This window comes from Rosa chinensis, chromosome 7 (assembly GCF_002994745.2).
Source record: "Rosa chinensis cultivar Old Blush chromosome 7, RchiOBHm-V2, whole genome shotgun sequence".
NCBI classification, from domain to species: Eukaryota; Viridiplantae; Streptophyta; class Magnoliopsida; order Rosales; family Rosaceae; genus Rosa; species Rosa chinensis.
This window is the reverse complement of record NC_037094.1, coordinates 17,654,933-17,681,446: the sequence shown is the minus strand read 5'-3', so window position 1 is coordinate 17,681,446 and position 26,514 is coordinate 17,654,933. Positions and strand designations below refer to the sequence as shown.

Sequence of the window (26,514 nt, the reverse complement as noted above, 5' to 3'; positions counted from 1 at the left end):
GTTGGTGCCTTGCAAGAGGAGCTGCTGAAACCATATCTATGTCTCAAGTCTCTTTGCTTAGGCATACGCTTGAATAATTTAGATGAGACTTTAGCTGCTGTACACCTTCTGAGAAGCTCTCCGGTACAAGAACTAGAAATTTCGGTGAGATTTATTACCAAAATCAACTTCTCAACTTTTTTAACTTGAAAAAAAATATTGTAGTGAGCTGGTTTGTCATAGTTTGAGACGAGTCTATTGTGATAACTTTAATTATTTTGTAGGTTCGCCAAGAAGCCGAGGCTGCTGATGCTAATGTAGGAGACACAACTTTTTGGTTAAATGATAACCAGAAGTTCAGCCAACTGCGACTTGTGAAAGTAACCGGCTTCTCTGGTGTCAAAGCTGAAGTGGACTTCATTAAATTTCTGCTTTTACGTTCCCCTTCTCTTCAACAATTAGAAATTCTGGTGAGTTTTATTCTGTTGGAATTAGCATGCAATCTAGAGTCAAAATTTTAACCTACTTTATTCTTGGTGAGTTTTATCTTTGAAAACTGGTTTATTAGAAATTTGAGATTTTGATGCAGTAGAGACCTTGACCTTTGTGTAGGCTTGGCAGCAAGATGGGGCTATTAGGAGAAAAGTGAGCTCTTGGTTAGGCGACAGCCAGAATTGGGCTTTCAACCAACTACGAGTTGTGAAATTAATTGACATTTCTGGTGTCAAAGCTGAATTAGCACTCATCAGATTTCTGCTTCTCAAATCACCTGTCCTTGAGAAGATGATTGTTCGGCCTCTTCACCTTACTGGCAATCGTGCTTTAATAAAGAAGCTGCTCCAGTTTAGGCGTGCGTCGGGGAAAGCAGAGATAAAGTACTTGGATCCATTAAAGCATGTGCCTGCTAATGCTGGTTCAAATCAAAGGCAAGCTAATGCTCATGCCGATTATGAGTCTGACTCTAGCTCGTCGTCTGACTCTAGCTCGTCGTCTGACTCTAGCTCTTCATCCGACTCGGATTGAATCATTTTGCTACAAATACTCAAATAGTAAAGTTCAGTGTCTTTGACGGACTTTTAGCATGAAGTTAATTTTTTTATGGTTCCTGTTACGCTTCTTTTAGCATACACAGTTTCTTTGAACTCTTCACATATATGTGTTACTTAGTGGCTCACTAGTTACTCTGAAAGTCTGAAGATTAATAAGAACATAAAAGGAACAGATTTCCTCTTGTTTATGAGGTATTTTGATGCTGGTCTTGTTCACTACAAGATGGAGATTAAAGTGGAACTATGACTCCGCCCTGTGTGTGCAGTTAATTGATGCCAGTATATGATTTGCATATGGTTGTGACTTGTGAGTATCCCAAATTGCTCCAATTGGAATCTTTAATATTCGATCTTGTGGCTCACTAGTTAGTGGTTTCTTGAGAATTTCTGAGTGTTGACATGCCTAATCAGGTTTGGTTTAGTTTCTTGAGAACTATAAAATTCAGATACACAAAGCATGGAGCTTCATCTTGGCTTTAACCTTTTCAGCGTGCCATCACAGATTGCTTGTTTTTCATCTCCCCCATTATTTCTTGGCTCTTTGTCAATGTCTTGTCCAATGAACTGCTGCAGAGATCCACATTTAAACTCAAAGGAGACAATTACTAGCTTTATGATCACATACCACACTCATAGATTACAAGAGTACAAGAACTTAAACAAAAGAAAAATAGACATATTTCACAATCCAGCAAGAAGCAAAATATAAGGAAAACAGTATATGAAACCACAAATTAGTATAGAGAAACAACTTAATACTCTAAGTCTGCCTAAAAACTTTCTCTGCAGCAGCTATTGTGATTCGGATGTCTTCGGGAGTATGTACCATGCTTGTAAGCCCGGCCTCAAACTGTGAAGGAGCAAAGTATACACCTTCCTCCAGCATTCCCGTATGAAACCTCCCGTACTTTGCACTGTCACTCCCTTTTGCATCGTCAAAATTGTAAACAGGCCCTTCAGTGAAGAAAAACCCAAGATCCCACTTATGCATCCACCGCAGATTTCATGCCCAGCCCTCTTCCCGGCATCTATGATACCTTGAATTAGTTCACTTGTAATCCTATTCAGGTGTTCGCAACTTCCTGGCTCCTTTAACCTCTTAAGAGTCTGAATCCCTGCAGCCATTGACAATGGGTTGCCGCAGAAGGTCCCGGCTTGGTACACTGGACCTGCTGGTGCTACCATTTCCATTATCTCCCTCCTTCCGCCATATGCACCAATTGGCAGACCGCCACCAATGATCTTGCCGAGTGTTGTTAGATCAGGAGTAATGCCAAAATACTCCTGTGCTCCACCATGCATAAGACAAGCGGAAGCCAGTCATCACTTCATCATAAATGAGGAAAGCACCGTGTTCTGTGGAGATTTTGCCCAGACCATTACGGAAATGGGGTTTAGGGGGAATAAAACCAGAGTTCCCAACAACAGGTTCAAGGACGATTGCAGCAAATTTTCCTTTGTTACTTTGAAAGAGAGCTTCCACAGCCAACAAGTCATTGCAGGGGGCTGTTAGTGTTAGAAATTTAAATATTTATTTATTAAATATTTAATTTTATTTGAATGGAAATTATAGGAAGTTAAATATCTTGTAATTGTCATTAGAAAGTTACAATATATCTGTTGAAAGAGTCCTACTGAACTAGGACAATCAAAATGAATGAAACAATGCAATTGATGCCTTTAAATCAGTACACGTACACATACTTTCACGTACACATACTTTCACGAACATATATTTTGACTCATATAAAACAAGCTTCAATTCAATCTTTCTGAAGAAAAAAAAAATCAATTCATCTTGGAATTCCTTTACATAAAAAGTTTCTTCTAAAATCATTCTAGCATATAAGAGAGTACCACACAATTTGTGTTCGTTCGTTTTCTAGATTGCAGTGCTTCTTCTGGAAAAAGCTGATTGTTGAATTTCTAGGAGACATTTGCCAATTCCAATTACCCTTCAAGCACCGACGAGGGAGGCAATTTCGTCTTAAGGAAATAGAACCAAGTTCTAACCTCGATTAGTATCAGAAAAAGGTTTGTCTTAACTTTCTATTTGTTCTTCTACGTGATTTGATATATCAGATTATAATTGCAGCAATATTTCCTTTTAATTTTTCCAACAATCTTAAGACAAAATTTTCTATTGCTTATATCATATTGCTATAATTTAAGAAAATGATTTATGTCACTCTAAACTAGTTGCGATAGCTTCTGGTAAGTGCGAATTTATATAGGTATTAAACTTACTGGTCTGTTTCTTTATATCCATATTATTTGTATGCAATGAAGTAAGTTGGGTTTTCTTCTATTGAAGGAAAATGAATGGTGTGTTTAAGGACAAACATAAAATAACTTTGGAATGAACATAAATTAACTTGAGAGAGAGAGATTTGATTCTGAGAATGGAGAGTAATGTGTGTATTTCATTTCATTCAAAGGAGGTATTTATAGGGATACATTTGGAGTAAATAATGATACAACTTGATGGTATCTTCATTTGTAGCCTCATTTTGTGGCATCTCCATTTGTAGCCTCATTTTGTGGCATCTCCATTTTCAGCTCCACATTGTGGTTGTGATGATGAAGATTGCCACACTTGTTCCCCATTGGCATAAAGCTTGACTCACAAGTCACTATACCTAAAATACCTATCTTATACATGACATAGACATTTTATACTATGAACAATACAACATGTTTCATATATACTACAACACTCCCCCTTGGATATTTCATGTTGATAGTATTTTTCTAAGTCGTGCGCTTCGAAATTGCCTCGTTAAAAACCTTGCCAAGTAATAAAACCCTGTGGGAAAAAACAACCTTGGTCGAAGGAGAAAAAAGAGTACACGATGGTTAAGTGAGTATGCTTCTGGATACTCCCCCTGATTTCAACTCTCGTTGATTAGACTCCTTATTGTGTCTCCCAAACGTGGTGTTTCTCTTGTTGCCTCATTAAAAACCTTGCCGAGTAACAAAAACCCAGTGGGACAAAAATTACCTCGGTCGAAAGGGAAAAAGAGCACAACACACTCTTCACGTTTCGAGACCATATATGTATACATCTCTCCCTCTGATTGATCTTTTGAGGAGAGTCAGTTGTTGCTGATTTTATGCTTGGTGTTGTCGCTTTGGATGTAGCATTGCTTCATTTGTTCAAAATAAGCAGCATTATCCTAAATGCTTGTAGGCTCATCTGTGGTAGACTTCAAATTAACCACAACTGTTCGAACATGCGTAACTATGGATTCAATCCATATACATTCACTATCTTCTTCGTGAAGAGCAATAATCTCTACATTGTTCGAAGATATAGCGACTAAGGTCTATTCTGTAGACCTCCAAGATATCGCGATCTTACCCATGGTGAACACTTTACCAGTTTGGTGGAAGACCTTTGTATGGGCCAAGAGATACCCAATATCAGCAAAACCTTCCAAAACGCTGATGTCGTTTTGGGGTAGAGATAGAAAACGCAGGTCAGCGTTTGGCGGCGTTTCTAGTATGTGATGGGTCCGAATCCATCATCTTTCTATAGGGATAGAATAAGCCCATATCGATCGTACATCTCAAGTTATAGAAAGATATCTTTTACACCAATCTAATGGTATCGCGTTGGCGCAGAGCTATACCTTTAGCTAACAAGTTCATGGCAAAGTGAGATGTCTAGTCTTGTGTATTGAGTTAAGTACAATAATGCGCTTTATTGTACTTGAGTAAGGCATTTCAGCCTCTCTAGCACATCTTCGTCTGATCATCCATTCAGACGAAGAGGATCATTTTCAGGATCAAGACTACGAATGATCATGGGGTGCTTGAAGGCTTGACCTTGTCAAAATGCCTAAGCATCTATCAACACGGTGCTCAAGTTAAAAAACCGAGGCTTAATCGTGTCCCCCCAAAAATCCTTCATCTCAAACTCGGATTTCAAGTGTTCAGCGGTTTCCCTTAACTATTTAAGGGCTTCTAATGAAGATCATGTCCAACATGAAAACCGCGATAGAATCCGAAACTTGTTATGGAAACGCGCGGGCATATCCCTTCCCAATCAAGTAGTCACTTTAGTGAGCGTTTCAACTCTATTGTAAACGCGCTCCGTGGCCTAGAGCCACTTGATTTGGGTAAATAAAGTTTCACTATGAACTTTCATGTATATTTCGTATCTACATCCCCATAGAGATACGTAGTGACCACATTTATAAGCTGCATGTTCAGTTATTTTGGAAACTACCAAACTGACAGGGTAGTGGATGTAATGTCATCCATTACGAGAGAATATGTCTCATCGTAGTTAATTCCAGTGCGTTTTGTGAGAAGCCTTGTGCCATAAGGCGAGATTGCCATCTCGTTTTCTCAACACGCTTTCTAACGAAGACCCATTAATCAATAGGTTTTATGTAAGGAGGTGTTGGCATCACTGCTCAAAAACCTTCCTCTTCGTTTAATCTGGATCTCATCTTTCCATTTAGGCTAAATTTCTCTACGTTGGTATTCATGCTTCAACGGAGTGTGGTTCGATATCATCGGTCTCAACAAACTCATGCGCAACAGAATGCGCAACTATATCATCAATTATGATGGAGTTTCTTTTCCATGTCTCATGTACACTAGTGTAATTTCATAGAGCTCTATATTCTCAGGAATAGGTTCTGACGTTGAGGCGTCCCCCAACAATAACCATAATCTGGAAGATACTCATGAGACGGATGTTGAGTGTCGATGATCCAAGGATGCCAAAGTCTCCTTCGAATCCACGAGCTTCCCACGCATTCTAGCTGGGGCCATGGCCTATAACGCTAGAGTGCCACTTTCTATGGCGTTGGCGCCTTGCCTACCTCTGTGTAGGGTGGCGCTACATCCTCTTTGTAGGGACGTCCTTCCTTGCAGGCATTTTTGCAGTAAATGTGTGATCTCGTCACTTTTAATAGAGATCGAGATGAGACATAGTGGGGATAGACCACGACAATTCCTGTCGTTCCTGTTGAACATTCGAGTTCTTATCTCCCCCTAACGATGGGAAAACTGTCTCATCAAAGTGACATCCGTAAATCAAACGGTAAGGAGATCGCCTGGCAAGGGCATTAAGTGGCGGACGTTTGTTGGAGTCTCAAATCCAACCAAGTTACTCACTTGTTTTAAGGACCTACCATAGGCGTGGTGGCAGCGCATTTGGCACATAAATGGCTCACATTGGCACATAAATGACTCACTCAAATGTGCTTAAGTACAAAATATTTGTATCCAGTCACTAGCTGTAACGCAGGGATACATTGAGTGGCGGTAGGTCATAGAGGGATTAGCATAGTTGTATGCGATATTGCATCACCCCAAGCGGATATAAGGAGATTGGTGCGCATTGCCAATGTCTTAACTACCATCGTAGTTATTTCCGCAAGACCATTTAGGTGTGTATATGAGAATGTGATATCCAACATCACTCCATTTGCAATAACCATCGAAAATCTTCGATGTATACTCACTAGCATAGTCAAAATACATTTGACTAAATAGGATGATCCGGGGAGTGAGCCCGTTGTCATATTATATGTGCTATGAGTATATCATAAGTAGCTTTTATAGATGGACAATGGCACAACACGTGATTAGTGTGTTTGCGTGTCAACCAACATCATGAGATATTCAAACGTCCGCAAGTTGGTTGAACAGGTCCATAAATATCACCTTGGATTCTTTGTAAGAATGGTATATTTTCTTTAGTGTCCTTTGCATAGGATGGTCTCGATCCTATCTTTGCTAAAGAGCAAGCTTTGCAAAACGAAGTAAGTCTTCGGACCAATATATCTTTGGTTCGTACTTCTTCTTTTTTTGAGGAATGGATGTCCGTGAAGTCTTTAATATACGGAACATCATATCATGACCTGGATATCCCAAACGATCTTGCTAAAGCCTATATGTGTCAGAATCCCATAAGTCATCTCTTATGACATGGTTTGATTCAATGACTCGAATAGTGGTTGCATGCAACCCACTAAAGTGACACATAAGTTTCTCTAATACTCATTTATGTCTGTAGTTATTAGAGGCGATGCAAAGGAACTCTTGTCCATTCTTACAATGTGTTTTCACATGAAAACCATTGGCTCTTATATCTTTAAAGTTCGAAATGCAACACTTTATTAATAGCCAATGATTACATCAAAGTTTCCAAAATCTATTCCAAAATAAAATCAAACTTATACAAATTGTAATTGCCAATCCGTTTGGTAATTCTAATGAAATATGACCAGGGAAGTAGAGAGATGTTGGTGGAGCGAGGCTCGCTTAAATACCCCGATCTCAATTACTTTCCTAGACATCATACTTCATTGGGTACGCCACATGAGAAAGAGTCAATACAATTGTCATTTGTTGACTAAGGCACATTTGCCGTTTTATTGGAAAATAGAAAAGGACTATTCTAATCAAAGTCTGCAGCATCCTTGTGCTCTTTATTTGCAGCTTTGAAGTCCTCAGTGGTGAGAGTGATATCTTCACCATCTTCATCTTCAGCAAGATTGATATCTTCATCTTCAGCAAGATTGATATCTTCATCTTCAGCAAGATTGATTTCTTGCTCTCTCAATTGCCTATACTCCTTGTAGCTTGCAGCTAGTTGGGTACTTGCATGGCATTGCTTGAACCAATGCTTCAATTGATCCATATCGATGACACATGTCATTTGTGGTTACCTCCTTTCATTTGAGGTGCAGGTTGTCCACATTGTGGATATTGCCAAAGCGCTTTCTAGCGCTACCCATAGGTTTCTTGAATCCTTGATCGACATGTACTCTAATATGAGAGATTTATCCATATGGCGTCATATCAAGATAATTACTTGAGCAGCATGCTTTGTGGGTGTTCGTTGGAACACAAGGCCCTGGTCAGGTGCCTATATTATGGGCAATATCCCTCTCGTAGTGAGATGGTTCTCAACGTCGGTTACCCAGTCATGGTATTCCGAGCCTGTTGAGTCAAGTGTTGGAAAGTCGAGTCTAGGTTTATTCGACATCCTGAAAAATAGGAAGATAAGATATATTGGTTTCGGAGTTTAAACTTCCACGAAAACTAAAATAATAAGATTTCTGAGCTATGCTACCAAGAAATCAATTTCCAAGAATATTTGGATTAGATGAAAACAATGATGTTTGCGGACGCTCTTAGTCCGATTATTATGAACACTCTTAGTTCATTGATTTACGAACACTCTTAGTTCGTTTAGAGTGAATCCCCACAATTCTACTTTTAGCCCATAAATTGATGTTTTGCAGACGCTCTTAGTCCGATTATTATGAACACTCTTAGTTCATTGATTTACGAACACTCTTAGTTCGTTTAGAGTGAATCCCCACGATTCTACTTTTAGTCCATAAATTGATGTTTTGCAGACGCTCTTAGTCCGATTATTATGAACACTCTTAGTTCATTGATTTACGAACACTCTTAGTTCATTTAGAGTGAATCCCCACGATTCTACTTTTAGTCCATAAATTGATGTTTTGCGGACGCTCTTAGTCCGATTATTATGAACACTCTTAGTTCATAGATTACGAACGCTCTTAGTTCGTTTAGCGTGAATTTCTATAATTCCGCTTTTTTATTACAAGTCTCTGAAAAGAAGAGAAAAGGAATACAAACTCAAAAACAGGAACTTTAATCTTTAAAACTTACTTGTTGAAATTCGGAGCAAATTCTCTTCTGAACAGATCCCACTTCAAATGGTGTACAGGTCTCACAACGACTCCAACATGGCTGAAATTTGGAGATCAGATATATGAGACATAGATGAACAACTTTTATGAAGAAAGGATTTTGATTATATGTCCCGAAAAGGACGTTTCTCGGCGTGCAAGTAGGCTGATCTGCACAGGAATGAGCGTGCTGGATAGCTCCCACTTCGGATGGTGTACAGGTCTCAAAACGACTCCAATAAGACTGAAATTTGGAGGTCAAATAGAAGAAACATTGATAAACAACTTTTATGCAGAAAGTATTTTGATCAGAGGTTCTGAACAAGATGTTTCAGGGTGTGAAAACAGGCTGATCTGCACAGGAACGAGAGTGTTGAACATCTCCCACTTCAAATGATGTACAGGTCTCAAAACCACTCCAATAAGGCTGAAATTTGGAGGTCAGATAGAAGAGACAGAGTCGAACAACTTTGTTGAAGGAAGGATTTTGATCTGAGGTCCCTATCAAGATGTTTAGGGGCGTACAAGCAGGCTGGAGTTAGAGCCTCGTGCTGATAACGTGTTTAAGGACAAACATAAAATAACTTTGGAATGAACATAAATTAACTTGAGAGGGAGAGATTTGATTCTGAGAATGGAGAGTAATGTGTGTATTTCATTTCATTCAAAGGAGGTATTTATAGGGATACATTTGGAGTAAATAATGATACAACTTGATGGTATCTTCATTTGTAGCCTCATTTTGTGGCATCTCCATTTGTAGCCTCATTTTGTGGCATCTCCATTTTCAGCTCCATATTGTGGTTGTGATGATGAAGATTGCCACACTTGTTCCCCATTGGCATAAAGCTTGACTCACAAGTCACTATACCTAAAATACCTATCTTATACATGACATAGACATTTTATACTATGAACAATACAACATGTTTCATATATACTACAACATGGTGACAATTCAAATGTTATTGGTGATGATATGGGAAAAAGCGCGGCTAATCCTATATATGTAGTGATATCAGACTCCTTTAAACATGGAGAGAAACCTGAGAAGTTCAATGAGACAGACTTCAAGAGGTGGCAACAAAAGATGCTCTTCTACCTGACAACCTTGAGTTTGACAAAATTTTTTAAGGAAGATGCCCCTGCTAGTGGCTCATCTATGGAGGTTGTTGCGGTTACAAATGCTTGGCATCATTTTGATTTTCTGTGTAAAAACTACATCCTCAATGGATTGGACAATACATTATACAATGTCTATAGTCCAATGAAAACTGCTAAGGCCTTATGGGAGTCTCTTGACAAGAAATATAAGACCAAGGACGCTGGAAAGAAGAAATATATCATTGGGCGTTTTCTTGATTACAAGATGATAGACTCCAAATCAGTCATGAGTCAACTCCAAGAATTCCAATTAATTCTACATGAGATGCAGGCTGAAAAAATGAATATGACTAAAGCTTTACAAGTTGGGTGTGTGATTGAAAAATCTCCATCTTGGAAAGGGTTTAAGAATTATCTTAAGCATAAGTGCAAGGAAATGGACCTTGAAGGTTTGACTATGAGGCTAAGGGTTGAGGAAGACAACCGGATTGCTGACAAACAAAATTGAATGAATTCCATGGCAGCCAATGCTCATGTTGTTGAAGATGGACCAGAGAATAAAAAGAGAAAATAATCTGGTAAAGGCAAAGAGCAAGAGAATACAAAGAAGCATCGTAATTTCAAGGAAAATGTTTCAATTGCAACAAGCCTGGGCATAGAGCTTCTGATTGTCGCAGCCGTAAACAAAAGACAAACAATTACAAGAAATATAAAGGCAAGGCCAAAGAGGTTCATATAGCCGAAGAGGACAAACTTTATGTGGAATATCTAATATCAATTTTTCAGCTGTGATCTCTGAAGTAAACATGATGACCAGCAGTGATGATTGGTGGGTGGACACTGGGGCTACACGCCACATTTGTTTTGAGAAGATGTTCACTACATATGAAGCAGTGGAACAAGGAGAGCAACTCTTTATGGGAAATTCCTCTACTTCAAGAGTTGAAGGCCAAGGAAATGTGACACTCAAGTTGACATCTAGAAAGGTACTCACTCTAACAGAAGTACTTCATGTTCCTAATATTTGAAAAAATTTGGTTTCTGGATCATTGCTCAGTAAGAATGGTTTCAAGTCAGTGTTTGAGGCTGACAAGTTTATGTTAACTAAGAACTGGATGTATGTGGGGAAAGGTTATCTTAGTCATGGCCTCTTCAAGATCTAAGGATGAAGAAGATTGTCCGGTTATCTAATTCAGCAAAAGTAATATATTAGAGTATGCTTTAAAATATAATATGAACGTACTGTTACTACTATGTGTAAGTTGGCGTCAAATGATCGAACCACATATGATTAAGATGTCCTATGTATGTGTGTGAGTGTATTGATGGAATAAGTAATTATAATAAAGTTAGTCTTTAAAGATTTACTTTTCTATCTATCATAACGAAGTACAAATGATTATTGATTAAAGATCATCTTTGTTCATCGATCTGTACATGGAAATTGTACTTCAATAAAGACAAATATTCAGTCTGGGAATATTTTTTGGGTCTGAAAGTCTGGAAATAGCTTCAACAATCTTATTCCAATCTGTAAGGATAAGAAAGTGGTAGTCTGTGAAGGACGAGAAAAGGAGAAAGCAATTAAGCAAATGAGAGCCATATATGAAGAATTATTTAATAATGAACAGGGACGATGTCATTTTTTTTTGTCAATAAGAGAATTTCATTAAGCCACCAGGGCAGACAAGCAAGGAGATACAACCAGTGAACCAGAGAAACAGAGATAACGGAAATACTGAAACAACAAAAGGGAGGGCAGCAAAGAAAACCACTGCCCATAGTTAATTATCGGTAGGGGGCCCTGGGAGGCCATCACTCTTTAAAACAGAGAGAAGAGAGATCGGAGGCCTATTAGCCCACTGTTGTGAGCAGGACCTCAACTTAGCAAGCTTCACCGCAACGTCAGCTACATGGTTAGCTTCACGAGGGATCCAGTTCCATTTGATCCCGAAGAAGAGGGGCTTGAGATGAGACACTAAAATGAGCATCGGAGAGATCCTCCAATTTGGGGTAAATGAGGGGTTTTCCAAAGCCGCTATGATGTCCTAGTTATCACTTTCAATGATGATTTACTGAAGTTTCAAGTGGGCAGCTAGTTGTAAACCCATCACTACAACTGTTGCTTCCACTTCAATGGCCGAGTTGCGCGTACCATGAATGTGCTATAGAATGGCCTTTATGGTTTCTAACAATAACTCCAATTCCACTTCCCAGGTTACTTGCTTCTCACACACCGTCCACATTAATCTTAGTTGTAGAGGGGTCCGGAGGGTACCACTTGGCAATCTGTGTAGGACTCATGCTACCTTGGGATGGACACTTCTTTGAGTCAACCTCTAGCCTCCAAGCATCGAAGGTTCTGCGGATATTTCCATTTGTGGCCATAGGGGTTGGGCTTGCCATGGCTCATTACAATGTCACACCTATGCTTCCAAATTTCTCAAAGTTGACAGAAGATAAGGTGGAGCATATAGGATTGATCATCACATAGAGAGCTCGATTCTTTTTTAACTTCCAGAAGCCAATCTTCCAAAGTGGTGATGTTCTGTTTATTTGGGCTGTATCCCGTAAGGCTGCCAAACCACACAGCAGCCGCCCAAGGACAAAGAAGGAGACAATGTTCAATCGTTTCCGGAAGCTCCTCACATATGCTACACATCGGATTTTGGAGCATCTTCCTCTTATAAAGGTTCCAACCAGTTGGAAGGGCATTGGCAATAGCTTTCCACAGGAAGTTTGAGATCTTTGGCAACACATTTGACTTCCAAAAAATTGTCCATATGTTATGATTGACTTGGTGAGAAGTTGAAGGTTTTTCCTTGAGTTGGTGCCTTTTTGCCTAGTGAAGCTTATGATAGCCACTCTTCACAGAGTAACAACCATTCTTGGATAGGGGCTAGACCAGGACATCCTCTTCATTTGCTTCCCCAATTGGAATGGCCTTAATTGCTTGGATGTCAGACTCCTTCAATAACGGAACGAGGTGATCGATGCACCAAGTCCTATTCTCACCAATAACCTCAGCCACCACAAGAGGAGTAAACCTGTTTGAGGTAATGGTTGGTACAATCAGGCCTCCATTTTTATTTGGCACCTACCTATCTTTCCAAACATCAATGTTCCTCCCACTCCTCACCTGCCAAAACGCATTACTTGTGATTGTGTCTCTTCCCTCTAAGAGACTATTCCAGATCCAAGAAGGTCTGGAACCCTTTTTGGCCTTCAAGAAACATGAATTTTCAAAATACCTTGCCATAAGGACCCTACACCAGAGTGAATTGGGGTTCTTGACCAGTCACCAACATTGCTTGGCTAACAAGTCTATGTTATAATCTCGCAGGTCTTTAAAGCCCAGGTCTCCCTCAGATTTTCTCTTACACAAAGTATCCCATGCCTTCTAGTAGATTTTTTCTTTATTACCCGAGAAGCCCCACCAAAAGTTGGATATATTTGAATTAATAGCCTTGTACAAAGTATTGGGCAAGAGGAAGACCGACATCGGATAGGCTGGCACAGCCATTGTCACAGATTTAATCAAGATTTCTCTACCGGCCTGGGAGAGGATGTTAGCTTTCCAGCCCTCCAGCTTCTGCTTAATCCTTTCTCTAATATAAGCAAGAGCTTTCCGTTTCGAGCTCCCCCAAATGGTTGGGAGACCAAGATAAACTCCCGGATCATCGGTGCTTGGAACATTAAAGACATCAACAATTTCCCGTTTTGAGGCAAGAGGAGTATTGGAAGAGAAAATTATGGAAGATTTCTCAAAATTAACGGATTGCCCAGAAGCTACACAATAAGAACCAATAATTGAACAAAGGGCCCGGCAGTTCGAAACAATAGCTTTCAAGAAAAATAACGCATCGTCTGCGAAGAATAAGTGAGATAAACCTGGGCAATTCTTACTAAGCTTCAAACCATGTAGCTAGGAAGAGGCGATAGTAGCCGAGATATTCCTTGGGAGAACTTCCCCTATAATGAGGAAGAGATAGGGGGAGAGGGGATCCCCTTGCCGCAAACCACGAGATGGTGTGAAAGTCTTTCCAAGCTAGCCATTAATCACTAGAGAGAAAGAAACAGAGGATACCAGTTTCATCACCAAATTCACCCAAGACGTGTTAAAACGGAACTTGAGCAAAGATGCCTTAAGGAAGTCCCATTCAACTAGATCTTAGGCTTTGTTCATGTCGAGCTTCAACGCAAGCTCATGCTCCAACTTGGAGTTCTTTAATTTCATATAATGGTAAGCTTCATGGGCAAGGATAAGGTTGTCCTGAATTTGCCTTCTAGGGACAAAAGCATTTTGATGATCCGAGATGACCAAGGAAAGAATAGGCTTGATTCTGTTATCTAGGAGCTTTCAAAGGATTTTTATAGAGCTGCTACAGAGGCTAATGGGACGGAACTGGCTGACAATATCTGGAAGTGGGATTTTGGGGATCAATACGATATTTGTCTGGTTTAGGATCTCAACAAAAGCACTACCATTTTGGAACTGAGAGACAACAAGATTTATGTTATCTCTCACCAAGTTCCAGTATTGACTGTAGACAAGGCCTGGGAAGCCATCTGGCCCTGGGGCTTTGAGGTTTCCCAACTGTTTCACCGCTCGATGAATTTCCTCCAGTGAGAATGGCATAGTAAGAGCCGAGTTCTGCTCAAGAGAGACTAAGCACTCAATTTTTTCAAGGGAATCACCCCAGCTCCTCAGACTTGAAGAAGAGTAAAGGCCTTCAAAAAAGTTGGTGAATGCCCCGGTAATCAGAGGCTCTTCACTAATCCAAAGGTTCTCGTTTAGGCAGAGACTACTAATTCTATTTCTTTGTCTTCTGTTGAGGGTAGTGAGATGGAAAAACATTGTGTTTCTGTCCCCCTCCAGTAACCAGCTAATTCTAGATCTCTGCTTCCAAAAGCTCTCTTCTAACTTCCAGGCAACCTCTAAATCAGTCAGAATCTCACTCTCCCCCAATTTAGATGCAGTGGACACTTCTCCCTCTTGGATACATCTGAGCTCCCAGTTCAGAGCCTCAATAACAGCCCTACTGTTAGGGTATTTGGATTTGTTACACTCAGTGGCGGAACTATTAAGGGGCCGGTGGTGGCCCTGCCCCCCCCCCCCCCAAATTTTCAATTGCACACATGGGCACATGTAATTTAGACAAGAACTATGAGATTGGCTCCCCCATAACATTTTTCATAATTGTTTGGCCCCCCAAATGGAACTCTCTAGTTCCGCCACTGGTTACACTGCCTCAATCAGGACCTGCAAGCCCTTAGGTTATTGTCCTAGAGGAAGAGAAGATCAACCTCAGGGTGACAACCAGTGGCTTTTTAAGACTTCCTCACACTCCGGGTCATCCGCCCAAGCTACCTCAAACCGGAAAATCTTGGGGCCTCTCTTAATACGAGGCTGGGCATAAACGATCATAGGGCAGTGATCGGAACCGATTCTTGGTTCATGATGGACCAGGGTGTTGGGCCAAGAACTCAGCTAGGTAGCATTTCCAATCACCCGGTCGAGCCTTTCCCGAATAACTTCTTCAGCATTATCTCTCCTGTTTTCCCAAGTCAGTTTGGGACCACAAAAATTGAGATCAAACAAAGCATTTCTGTCCATGAAATCCTTCAAGAAACGCACCATGTTCCAGTGCCATGGAACACCCCCTTCTTTTTCATCATTAGAAACAATTTCATTAAAATCCCCTAAACAGATCCAGGGGGGTATTAGGAGAAACAGAGATGCAATTAAGGGAGGACCAAAAAGAAAACTTATCTTCCTGATACGGGGGGATGTAAAACCAAGTGACTTTGATGGAAGCATTCAAATTTGTGGCACTGATTAGAGTGTCAATAATGTTCTTGTCCTTGTAAAGAACCTTCACATCCACTTCCAGTCTCCACCAAAGAGCCACGCCTCCCGCTGAATTAATTGAGGGATCAATTGTAATACCCTTGAAATACTTCAATTGCCTATGCAAATTATTCACTCTGAAGCTGGATTGCTTCGATTCACAAAGGAACACCATGGACCGGGAATGGGAGCGAATAAGCTCCCCCAGTTTCTGGACTGTCAAGGCTCGTCCCAGACCTTGACAGTTCTAGGATAAGAATTGACTCATTGGGACCGTGTGGCTGTCGGCCAGCCACCACCGCCATGGTTTTGGGAATCATCCTCCCTTTCTAGAGTTGAACAAGGGGCCTCCACACCCACCTCTGAAGAGTCCTCAAGGATCTCAACAGTAATTTCCTGAAACTCACCCAAATTAAGCTCTGTGCTTGGGAAACATTTGTACCTCCTCCTTCCTGGGCCTCTACCACTACCCGAATCACCTCTTCCTCCTCCAGGAGAAGCACCATTTGACCTACCACCTCTTGTTCCCCTACCTCTGCCACGTGGTGGACCTCTTTTCCAGTGTGGATTCTCAAAACAATGGGCTGGGACAAGGATAAAGTTGGCAAAGATTTCCTCTTCTGAGATAGATTGGAATGGTGGGGAAATAAGTCTAGTTTTTTAGTGTCTTAAGCTGGGGTTTAGGATGACTTGAGAGTGTGAATGTTTCGTTGAAGACGTTCTGGGTGGTGAGGAGCTGAAGGTTAGGGACGTGGATTGAGGGTGGGGGCAGATAAGACTCAGCTTTGACTTTAGGGATCCGGAAAGGATTGTAAGTGTGAGTCTCCAAGAGGTTTCTTCTTCTCAATCGAGTTTAGGTAGTAACTTGGGGCTTTACCCTTCACCGGGTCACGGGATAGGACAATAGAATTCGAGCTATTTGGAGCAAGAGTATTTTGGGGTGGATTGGACCTCGGAAGTAAGTTGGAAATTGCCAACTGGGCTGGAGGCAAAGTATTTAGTGGATCTGGCTTGAGAGAAAGGATTGGTGAAATGGGCTAGGTTGGAGGTAAGCAATTACTCGAGTTTGAACAGAAGGTCTTTTTTGTCCACTGTTTATGTGTCTTAGAAGTGGTGATAGCAAGCTTCAGCCAATGGGGGCTAGGGAAAGGGGTTACCTTGGACCCAGCAGCATAGTTCTCAAGAAGGACAGAGGTTTGAGAGTAACTTGAGGAGAGGTGCATCACGGGCAAGTCAGAGGGATTTGAAATATGTGGTGAGGAGCCCTCATCGTCCGGCTCGGAAATCAGGGGATTTGCCTTCCAACCTGGTTCCTCATTGTCTCAGGGCTTGCATCATGATGCTGACGACTAGGGCCAGCCTGTGCTCCATATGGGGACTCATTCAGCCAGTCCGTGAACCTCTTCGCTTTTGGCTTTTTCCGATGAACTCTTGCCTGACGGTCAAGCCAGGACTGCTGCCGAGTTGTTAGAGATTTTCTCTTCATCCATGGTCTGTACCAGATGTTTTCGGGCTCACCATCTTCCGGGTTAATCAGCCGGTAATTCTTGCAGACGTCAAGGTGGTGCCCTAGTTTTCCGCACTTGTAGCAAAAATCACAGAGCCCCTCGTAAGCATAATCGACACTAATACTTGTGTACCCATTTAGAGGGAGCCAGAATCATGTGGGAAAAGGGTTCCTTGAATCCAGTAGCATACCTTAACCCTAAGGCCGCCTCTGAGGGTGGCGTCCACCTTAACTGGGTCTTCAACTTCTAAAACTTTCCCTATTTCTGAGCCAATCATCATGGCATTCTTTGAGTTCATCTTTACTCTGGTCAGGCCAGAAATCTGGACCTAGTACCATACCATATGGAAGTGCACATCACTGATTGTTAGGTAAGCCAACGGACCACATTGAACCTCATATTGTCAACATGCCATGGACCACCCTCTAGGAGTAAAGTCTCCCCCTCAGGTGATACTTTGATGGAGAAAATGTTGCGGTGTAAGTGTGCAATTTTGAAATTGCCAATATCTTTCCAGGAAGTACGTAAGGAGCCTTTTATGCCTGCAATATTGGGTACCACATCTGTGATCAAGGCACCAAGCAACGACACCTCGTTCTCAACCTCATTGAGGCAACAGGTGTTCTCCAAACGTGATGCAAGGTGGTCATGGGACTTCATGTTTCTAACTGGGGGGGGGGGGGGGCAGGACAACCCTAAACAGGGACGATGTCATGGTAGAGATGTTTCTCTTCGTGGATTCTTAGTCATGGAAAATGATGGAACCATTAGCTTAAAAGAGAAACATAAGGTACATGGAATGTATACTTGGGATTTCAATGGGATTGAAATACATGAAAAATAGATTTTCAATAAGATTGAAATATGTATCCTATCGAAATTCAAGCAATATTTATTAGTTGATAAAGGATTAGTCAACAAGAATTTCAATGTGATTAAATGTTGAAGTGCAATTGAATAAAGAAAGATAATGTTATTCTTTCTTCAGTACACGTAGTTGCACTTGGAAAGTTCAATAAGATTGAAATTCAAGTATGTATAAAATTTGATATGTTGATTAACTAATAATAGATTAGTTAATAAGGATTGATTGTGTACCAATGAATTCAATTTGATTAATGTCAAGGTTTCTGGCCAAAACCTAATAGAAATCAAAATTGATTGAAAGTAGATAGAAACAATCAAAGTAATCTGGACAGAAGGTACAAGAATTATACACATCAGTAACCAATCTACCCAAAGTATGAGTGAAATGTGGGGGTTTGAAAGTTAATTATCAATATTCTCTACTCTCAAAAACATGTCAACCGAGTGGATCCAAATTTATTAAAAGTTTGACTAGAGAAGTAGATTGATCATTGAAAGGAATGAGATTAAAGCCTATAATTAAAAGTCATCATGATGGACACCCAACCTAGTTGATTGGAGATCCCAAGATCTAGGTTCAAAGGGACAACTAAATTGTGTGTGGGTCATAACACTGAGGAGATACTTCTCCTACTCACTCCTAAATCCGATGAGATAGTGTTGCTTGCATCGTGGTAGGATATTTGTTTTAATGACTTCCACAACTTGGAAGCTTAGTTGAGTATAGCAAGATACTCATCAAAAAGAAAGTCACCTATATTAGTTTGAAATGAGGCCGTTTCTATGAGGATCTTTGAGGCTGGATTCTCTAAAGAACTAATGAATACTGGGTATTGTCCATGGCCGGAAGGACACAACCGTATAACCAAATGTGTTTGGAAAGATATTATGCGATTACTATTGTCTTAGTTTACATGAACAGGTGAATAGTTCAAGACAATGCATTCACTATTTAGCTAGTAAACTCGATAGTACATCACTAGGGAAGGTTCAAGGCCAAAAGCTACCTATCTTGATATGATATCTTACCAATTGTACTCCCTTTGGCATCTGCATTACACATTTAAATTTCATTTATCAATTTCCATTCATGTGGGGGATTGTGATAGGAGCACAAAGTATGACGTTTTTAATATGTATTTTCCCTCATTTAGCTAAGTTATTCTCTTAAAATTACCAATTATAACGTAGTTTATGTTTTTAGGTACTTCAAAGTCGAAAATGGGAGAAAAATAGCAGAAATGAGTGTAAATAAAGGATAAGTCATTTTAAAAACTTTCCTCTTTCATTTTAGGAAATATTTCCTATTTTGTTTTAAGGAACTTTCTTCTTTTGAACTTTTCTATTTCTGATTTTTTTTGTTTTAAAGAGAGTCCATCCCATTGAGAACTCTTTAGTGATGAAATCAAGGAACTTGAAGGATAAAAAGACTTGCATAAATCAAGAGAAATTCAAGGGGAGATAAAAGGGGAGTTTTTATTCAATATTTATCATAATGATCTTATTTCCTATTGATTATAACTTTAATTAAATTCTGATTTTTCTTGATTATAGGAGTTCATTGTGTGCACACCCTTGGAAGAAGAAATTAGTGCAATTCAAAGGAGAGTAATAAGGGATGTATCTGGTCACTATTTAAGGAAAAGAAAGAGCATTGCATGATTAACTCCAGAGATATCCAGGGAATATATTAAGGGAAAAGAGATGAGAAATTTCATGACTTTGTCAAGAGAAAATCAAGGAATTTTGGAGGAGAAATCACCTCTAGATGAATGGCCATGATTGCATCACAAGAGAGGAGGATCCCTCTATAAATAGCAGCCATTCTCAACACTAAGAGTATCACTTCTTGGCCAAAAAACTATTCCATAACTCTGCCCAATTCACTCCTCAAACCTCCATCACATACAAGACCGTGACCACCATCCTTCCATCAATCTATGAAGTTCTTAGGCGCTGAGTTAAGGACGCTCCACCACCATAGCAGAGATGAGTTCATCACCTTATTGCTAAGCCGATGAGGAAAGCTTCAAAGTGTAACTATGACTCTACTTATAATTTTTGTTTCGGTTTTGTGTGTTTGGATTTGCGAGTTGTGTAATTGGAGACATGAAATTTTCAGAATATTTTTATTAATATTTTTGAGATTTTTAGTTTATTATTGAGTTAATTTCGAGAATTCTTTGATCATGCATGTTACAATCTTGTGCCATTTTACGTGTTTATGTAATTTTCAGAGTTAGGTTAATAAGTTTGCATGCTAGAATCACACTGAGAATTCTTGTGTGTTTGCTTAATTTGTCAAGAGTAATTATTATTTGTTAAGACGCTGAGTTAAACAAGTAGTAATTAGTTTTAAAGAGTGGGAAAAATCATGCTTTAATGATTAAACGATTCTGGAAATTACGTGTTAATTTATATGTGTAATGGTTAATTTGCACGTGTGAGTTGTTTCGAAGAACGGATCAAATAAATGGATTAGACCGTGACAGCTTTTCATTTGGGCTCTTATCTAGCATTTAAGATGGGCACGTTTTTGTAGCATGTTGAAATGGATTTTCTGTTTTTACACTTAGTAATTTCCAAGTGGTAGTGGTCTAGGTTAGGGAAGTCGATCATTGTAGATAGTTTTATTTGTTTCGTTCTTATTTTAAGTAGATTAGTAACCAAATTTCAAAACCCCCATTTTATTCTTTTATTTGTTAATTGACCTTTTTGTGTAGGTGTACCCTATACTGACAACTACATTTTGCAGGGTTAAATTGTAAGGCTATTTCAGCAGCACCAGATTGTTAGAAATTTAAATATTTAATTTTATTTGAATGGAAATTATAGGAAGTTAAATACCTTGTAACTGTCATTAGGAAGTTACAATATATCTGTTCAAAGAGTCCTACTGAATTAGGACAATGTTTCATTTTGAAACAATGCAACTAATGCCTTTAAATCAGTAAACATGTTCTTCCACAAATATATATATATATATATATATATATATATATATATTTTGACTCATATAAAACAAGCATCAATTCCATCTTTCTGGAAAAAAAATAATCAATTCATCTTGGAATTCCTTTACATCAAAAGTTTCTTCTAAATTCATTCTAGCATATAAGAGAGTACCACACAATTTGTGTTCTTCCGTTTTCTAGATTGCAATGCTTATTCTAGAAAAAAATTGATTGTTGAATTCCTGGGAGATGTTTGACAATTCCAATTACCCTTCAAGCACTGACGAGAGAGGCAATTTCGTCTTAAGAAAATAGAACTAAGTTCTAGCCTCGATTAGTATTAGAAAAAGGTTTGTCTTAACTTTCTATTTGTTCTTCTACGTGATTTGTTATATTAGATTATAATTGCAGCAGTATTTCCTTTTAATTTTTCCAACAGTTAAGAGTATCCACAGTGGCTGCCTTAGGAACTCCTGGTGAGTCTGGGAGTCCTAATGTGGCAACTCCACTACCAGCCTTCACAAGAAATGAATCGGCACGACCATGGTAACAACCCTCAAACTTAATAATCTTCCCACGAGCCAGGCGTAGCACACTCAGGCATGCTTCAGTACCTGATCAGTTGACAAATCGAACCATTTCTATGCTTGGAACAGCTGAGATCATCATTTCTGCCATAACATTTTCTTGAAGACATGGTGCACCGAAGCTTGTTCCCTTCTTCATTGTTTCAGCCAAAGCTGCAAGTCCCTGAATGTAATTGAGTACAAAATAACTATCTCTGTCGCTAAGGAGCGGCCAAGGTGAAACAAAATCTACTCTTCAGACAATGTGAACTAATCATAGAACCAAAATTGTCAATAGAAGAAAGTGTTTCAATATACTTTGGGTTCCCCTTGACAATGTCAAAAAAAAAAAAATATATATATATATATATATATATATATATACTTTGAAATTAAAGAATAGAGTAGGAAAAGAGAGAATAGAACGTACCTCATCATCTCCATGTCCAATTATTGCAGGGCCCCAAGAACCCACATAGTCAATATACTCATTCCCATCTACATCCCACAAGCGAGAGCCCTTGGCCGAACAACCACAAAAGGTTGTCCACCAACAGATTTGAAAGCACGTATAGGCGAATTCACACCTCCAGGCATCAACTCCTACAAAATTCTCATGGAGAAAGCACTAAGGGCCCGTTTGGATATAGGAATTTAAGAGTGTGGATTTGGAGTTGGAAAGCCCAAATACAAAGTAGCCCGTTTGGTACAAATTTTGCATTGAAGATTTGGATTTGATGAAATCAGCCCACTGATTTCATTAAACAAAATGGGGAGATTCTAAATAACTAGGATACCCTAGTTATTTCAAATCTCTTTCTCTCTCGCTTTCAGAACAACGGAGCTCGATTTCAAAATATCGGAGCTCTCTTTCTCTCCTCTTGCCTTCTCTACGAATCGCAGAGGTTGGGCTTCAATCGGTGTGAGATTTGGTGAAGGTGGTCTTTCTTTCTTCTCTTAATTTGATCGTTCATCTCTTAATTTGATCAGTCATGGTGATAGTGAAGGTTGGGCTAAACGATATGCAGCTCGATTTCAATAGTGAATGTTTGAGTTTGATTCGTAATTTGCTTGATTGCTGAGAAAAGTAAATGAGTAGTTAAATCTATGTGTTTTGTATTGGTGATGGAGCTTAGTTTTCACATCGTTAAATCTATGTGTTCTGTATTGGTGATGAAACTTAATTGTGTGTTCCTTATGTTTCAATAGTGGAATCTCTAGTGCTTTTGTTTTTCTTGGGTTTTCAGAGCTAGAAATAGAGTGGTTTAGTTTTTGGTTGGTCTATTAGTTTCGAAGCTGCCATAGGGTTCATATTACTCCTCTCTCTGATGGGTGTCCTTTTGTTTCCTTTGAGATTGACCCGGTAAGCATGGTTGGTTCAAAGCATGTACTATGATTTAGTTGGACTTTTGAATAATTAAGCATGTACTGAAAAGAATGATTAAGCACTAGAGATTGAACTGATCTATGGTTTAGCTAGCAATGTGTAATATTATGGTTCTTTATGCTATGGTTTCATTCTTGTTCTTTCCGGTATTTGTAACTCATGCTAGGCCTATTCACTGAAATTTAGCTTGATGATCGAATCTGATAATCAACAGATTCCTTTTCTAAAGTCTGAGATTGATGGTCTGCACCAGGAGCTTATGCATGCTAGGTATGCACCTGAATATCTTTGATTTTCTTTATTTCCTTGTCTTTAAGCAACTTTTTTGGCGCATATATCTATCAGAATTGTATTAGATCAACCTTTAATAGACAAAGGTATCACTTTTGTTTTGTAGAAGTGTAATTGATTATGAAAAGAAGGCAAATATTGAGCTTATGGAACAGAGACAGGCAATGGAGAATAACCTAGTTTCTATGGCTCGTGAAGTTGAGAAACTTCGTGCAGAACTTGCTAGAGTTGATGGTAGACCGTGGGGTGCAGGTAGTCTCCTGTTTACGTAATCATTCTTGTCAGTACATGCTTTGGAAGCATGTTGATTCCAGGAAGCATCATCTTGAATGCTTAATCATTCTTTATTATTGATCTTGGTTCAATGGATCAATCATCAATAAAAGAAGTATGTCTACTTTATAGTCATTCTCTGTTTACGATATGCTTGTATGTTAGTCACATACAAGCATTCTTTCAGGTAGGTTAATCATTCTTTCATATGCTTAATCATTCTTTGAATTTCTTTCAGATTGGTTAAGATGCAGGAACTATAATATTTGGTGTCTAGAATTGAGTTATAGTTGTGTCCTGAGTTTAGTGTGGTTTTGAAGTTAAGTAGCCATTTCCGCCTATCTAATCATCCCTTGTGATTTTGTTTTGATCTTGTAGATGCTCGCGAAGTCCGTCAACCTCAGAGACCTAAACCCATGCAATCTGCAGGGAGTGATCTCTTGACCAGGGAAGCATATAATTTAAGTATTCCAACTCATTAAGTCTTATTCTCTCTGAAAATATATACCTGATGTGTAAGGGTTATCTGGCGTTTCCTAACGTTGTCGATAATTGTGTAGGTTTTCAAGAAATGCAGATCTTGTCGCATCCGGGGTTTGGAAGAACATGGGTAAAGTTGGGAACTACATGAAAGAAAGTGTTTCTGATACTTTGTACCCCTACAGAGGGCGACCAAAGTAAGATGTCTTTCCGAAATATCAGATGAACGAGTTAAAAATTACTCAAGAAGCAGGTGCTGACTTTTTTTTTCCTGGACAAGGAGAAGTTTAAAGCTTTTTGCTATTTTTGGAGGGTTACTTTGAATGTCGGATTCTATTTTGAGCCCAAAATGTGTGCATTGTTAGGCATATCAAGTGTAGAAAGTAATTCGTTTTGCTTGCATTGTCTGAACAGTTCATATTTGTTGGGTCTTTGATATATGATATATGTTTTATAACAAAAATATATTGTTAATGGTCATACAGTATTCTTTGTTGATTGTTTTCAGGGCAACCAAGGAATAGAGAGTGAGCATGGCAATTTGGATTCGCATGAGAAGAAATTATGGAGATGAAACACCTATTAATATATATATATATATATATATATATATATATATATATTTTAGAATATTAGATGAAACACTTCGGATTTGTATAATTAAGGATATGAGATGGAACACGTATTCGGATTTATATTGCTTTTGGAAATATGGAGCATGACAATTATCTCCATAGAAATTAAATGCTAAAGAAAATCTTCCTTCATTAAATTAGTATCACATAAGTAGCTTTCTTCATTAGTTTTGAATTCTTAAATTCAAATCCTCATGATTCAATTGTTACCCAAACAGATGAATTTGAAATTTTAGGATTTCAATTACTTAGATTTGAAGTACATAAGATTTGAAATCAAAATCCAAATCCAAATTTCAATTCCAAACGGGGACTAACAGAATTTGAAACACATTTGACCATTCATCAAGTACAAAAAGTTATAGCGACACAAGAGAAGATCAATAATACAAGGACTACACAAGTACATTTCCAAGAGCAAATATGAACTACAAAGAAATAGTGACAATAAAAAAGGACATACCAGAGCAAGGTTATGAAAACTGATGATGATCATCAGCATCCAATCCTAGTATTTCAAGCCCCAGATAAAGTAAATAAAGCAATTCAACATGACCGTTTGATTCTTAAACAAACCCAAATTTATCTTCCACTGCTTCTTACACCATCATCAACAACCCATAAATTTCCTATGTTTCTAAGACAAACCCCCATGTTGTGATAAAGTAATCTGAGGTTCACATCCAAAACCAATTGCAATGGATGGAGTGACCCAAACCCTTATAAACCCATAGGCAAGGTCCCATTTTTCCCATGTGGGATGTAGATATATATTCTCAACACGCCCCTACACGTGTGGCAAATTTTCAAGCCGTACACGTGGACAACTTGGGTGACGTGGAGCCAGTGTGGCCGTGAGGCATGCACACGTGGGTAACCCGCTCTGATACCATGATAAAGTAATCTGAGGTTCACATCCAAAACCAATTGGAAATGGATGGAGTGTCCTAAACCCTTATAAACTCATAGGCAATGTCCCATTTTTCCCATGTGGGATGTATATATATATTCTCAACATGTTGAACTCCAGTTTCCCAACTTTTTGTGTTCTTTTGGTTTTCTATAAACGTTTTCATACAAGTCTACAACTTAGCTCACTTAAAATCCGTAACAAATATGGGAAGTGTGATGACAAATGTATAAATGTACCTTGGTGGCATTGAAAGCCTCTCTGGATTTTTCAAGAGTGCAAGTGTTCTTCTTTCCGTCGAGGAAGGCAGCCAATTTGATACTTGGAAAAATGTCCTAGCAAGACGATTGATGGGAAATGAGTGGTAACTAGGAAAGCTTAGGAGTTGAGCAGTTGGGCATGAGATTCCAACTATATGGGTACTTTTCAGTTTTCACTTTTGAACATGTTTTTTTTAGGGATATCTTCACAAATGGTGTATGAACTTTAGGCATTTCTACATTTTGGTGTACCAACTTTCATAACTATCAGAATGGTGTATCAAGTTTGCTCCAATCTTTCATTTTGGTGTACGTCGTTAAATTTTCCGTTATCTTTGCAAAAAAAAAAAAAATTTCCTTTATCTTTCCTTTAGCTTTGTCAGTTTTTTTTTGTAAAGATAACGGAAAATTTAACGGCGTACACCAAAATGAAAGATTGGAGCAAACTTGATACACAATTCTGATGGTTATGAAAGTTGGTATACCAAAGTGTAGAAATGCCTAAAGTTCATACACCATTTGTGATGTTTTCCCTTTTTTTTATTTTCTTTCACTGATCCTGACTCCTCTCCAACCCAAAGCCAAAAGTAGGCCCCAGCTATTGTTCTCAATAACCTTTCTTCTATGAGTAGTGCTAGAGGCACCAAAATATTATACCAAATTTCAATCTCAAATGATGTGGCATTGCCACCTCATTTATAGTTATTTCCAA

General features: G+C 39.0%; 1 long non-coding RNA gene and 1 pseudogene across 1 annotated transcript; one reads left to right on the top strand and one right to left on the bottom strand.

Moving 5' to 3' along the window:
• Positions 1–1,671: 1,671 nt before the first annotated feature.
• On the bottom strand, positions 1,672–22,169 carry LOC112177512 (annotated as a pseudogene).
• A 190-nt stretch (positions 22,170–22,359) lies between these two features.
• On the top strand, positions 22,360–23,494 carry LOC112180664. The gene is made up of 3 exons (XR_002928395.2): positions 22,360–22,504; positions 23,168–23,223; positions 23,351–23,494. It is a non-coding gene; the product is annotated as an uncharacterized LOC112180664 (long non-coding RNA).
• Positions 23,495–26,514: the final 3,020 nt, after the last annotated feature.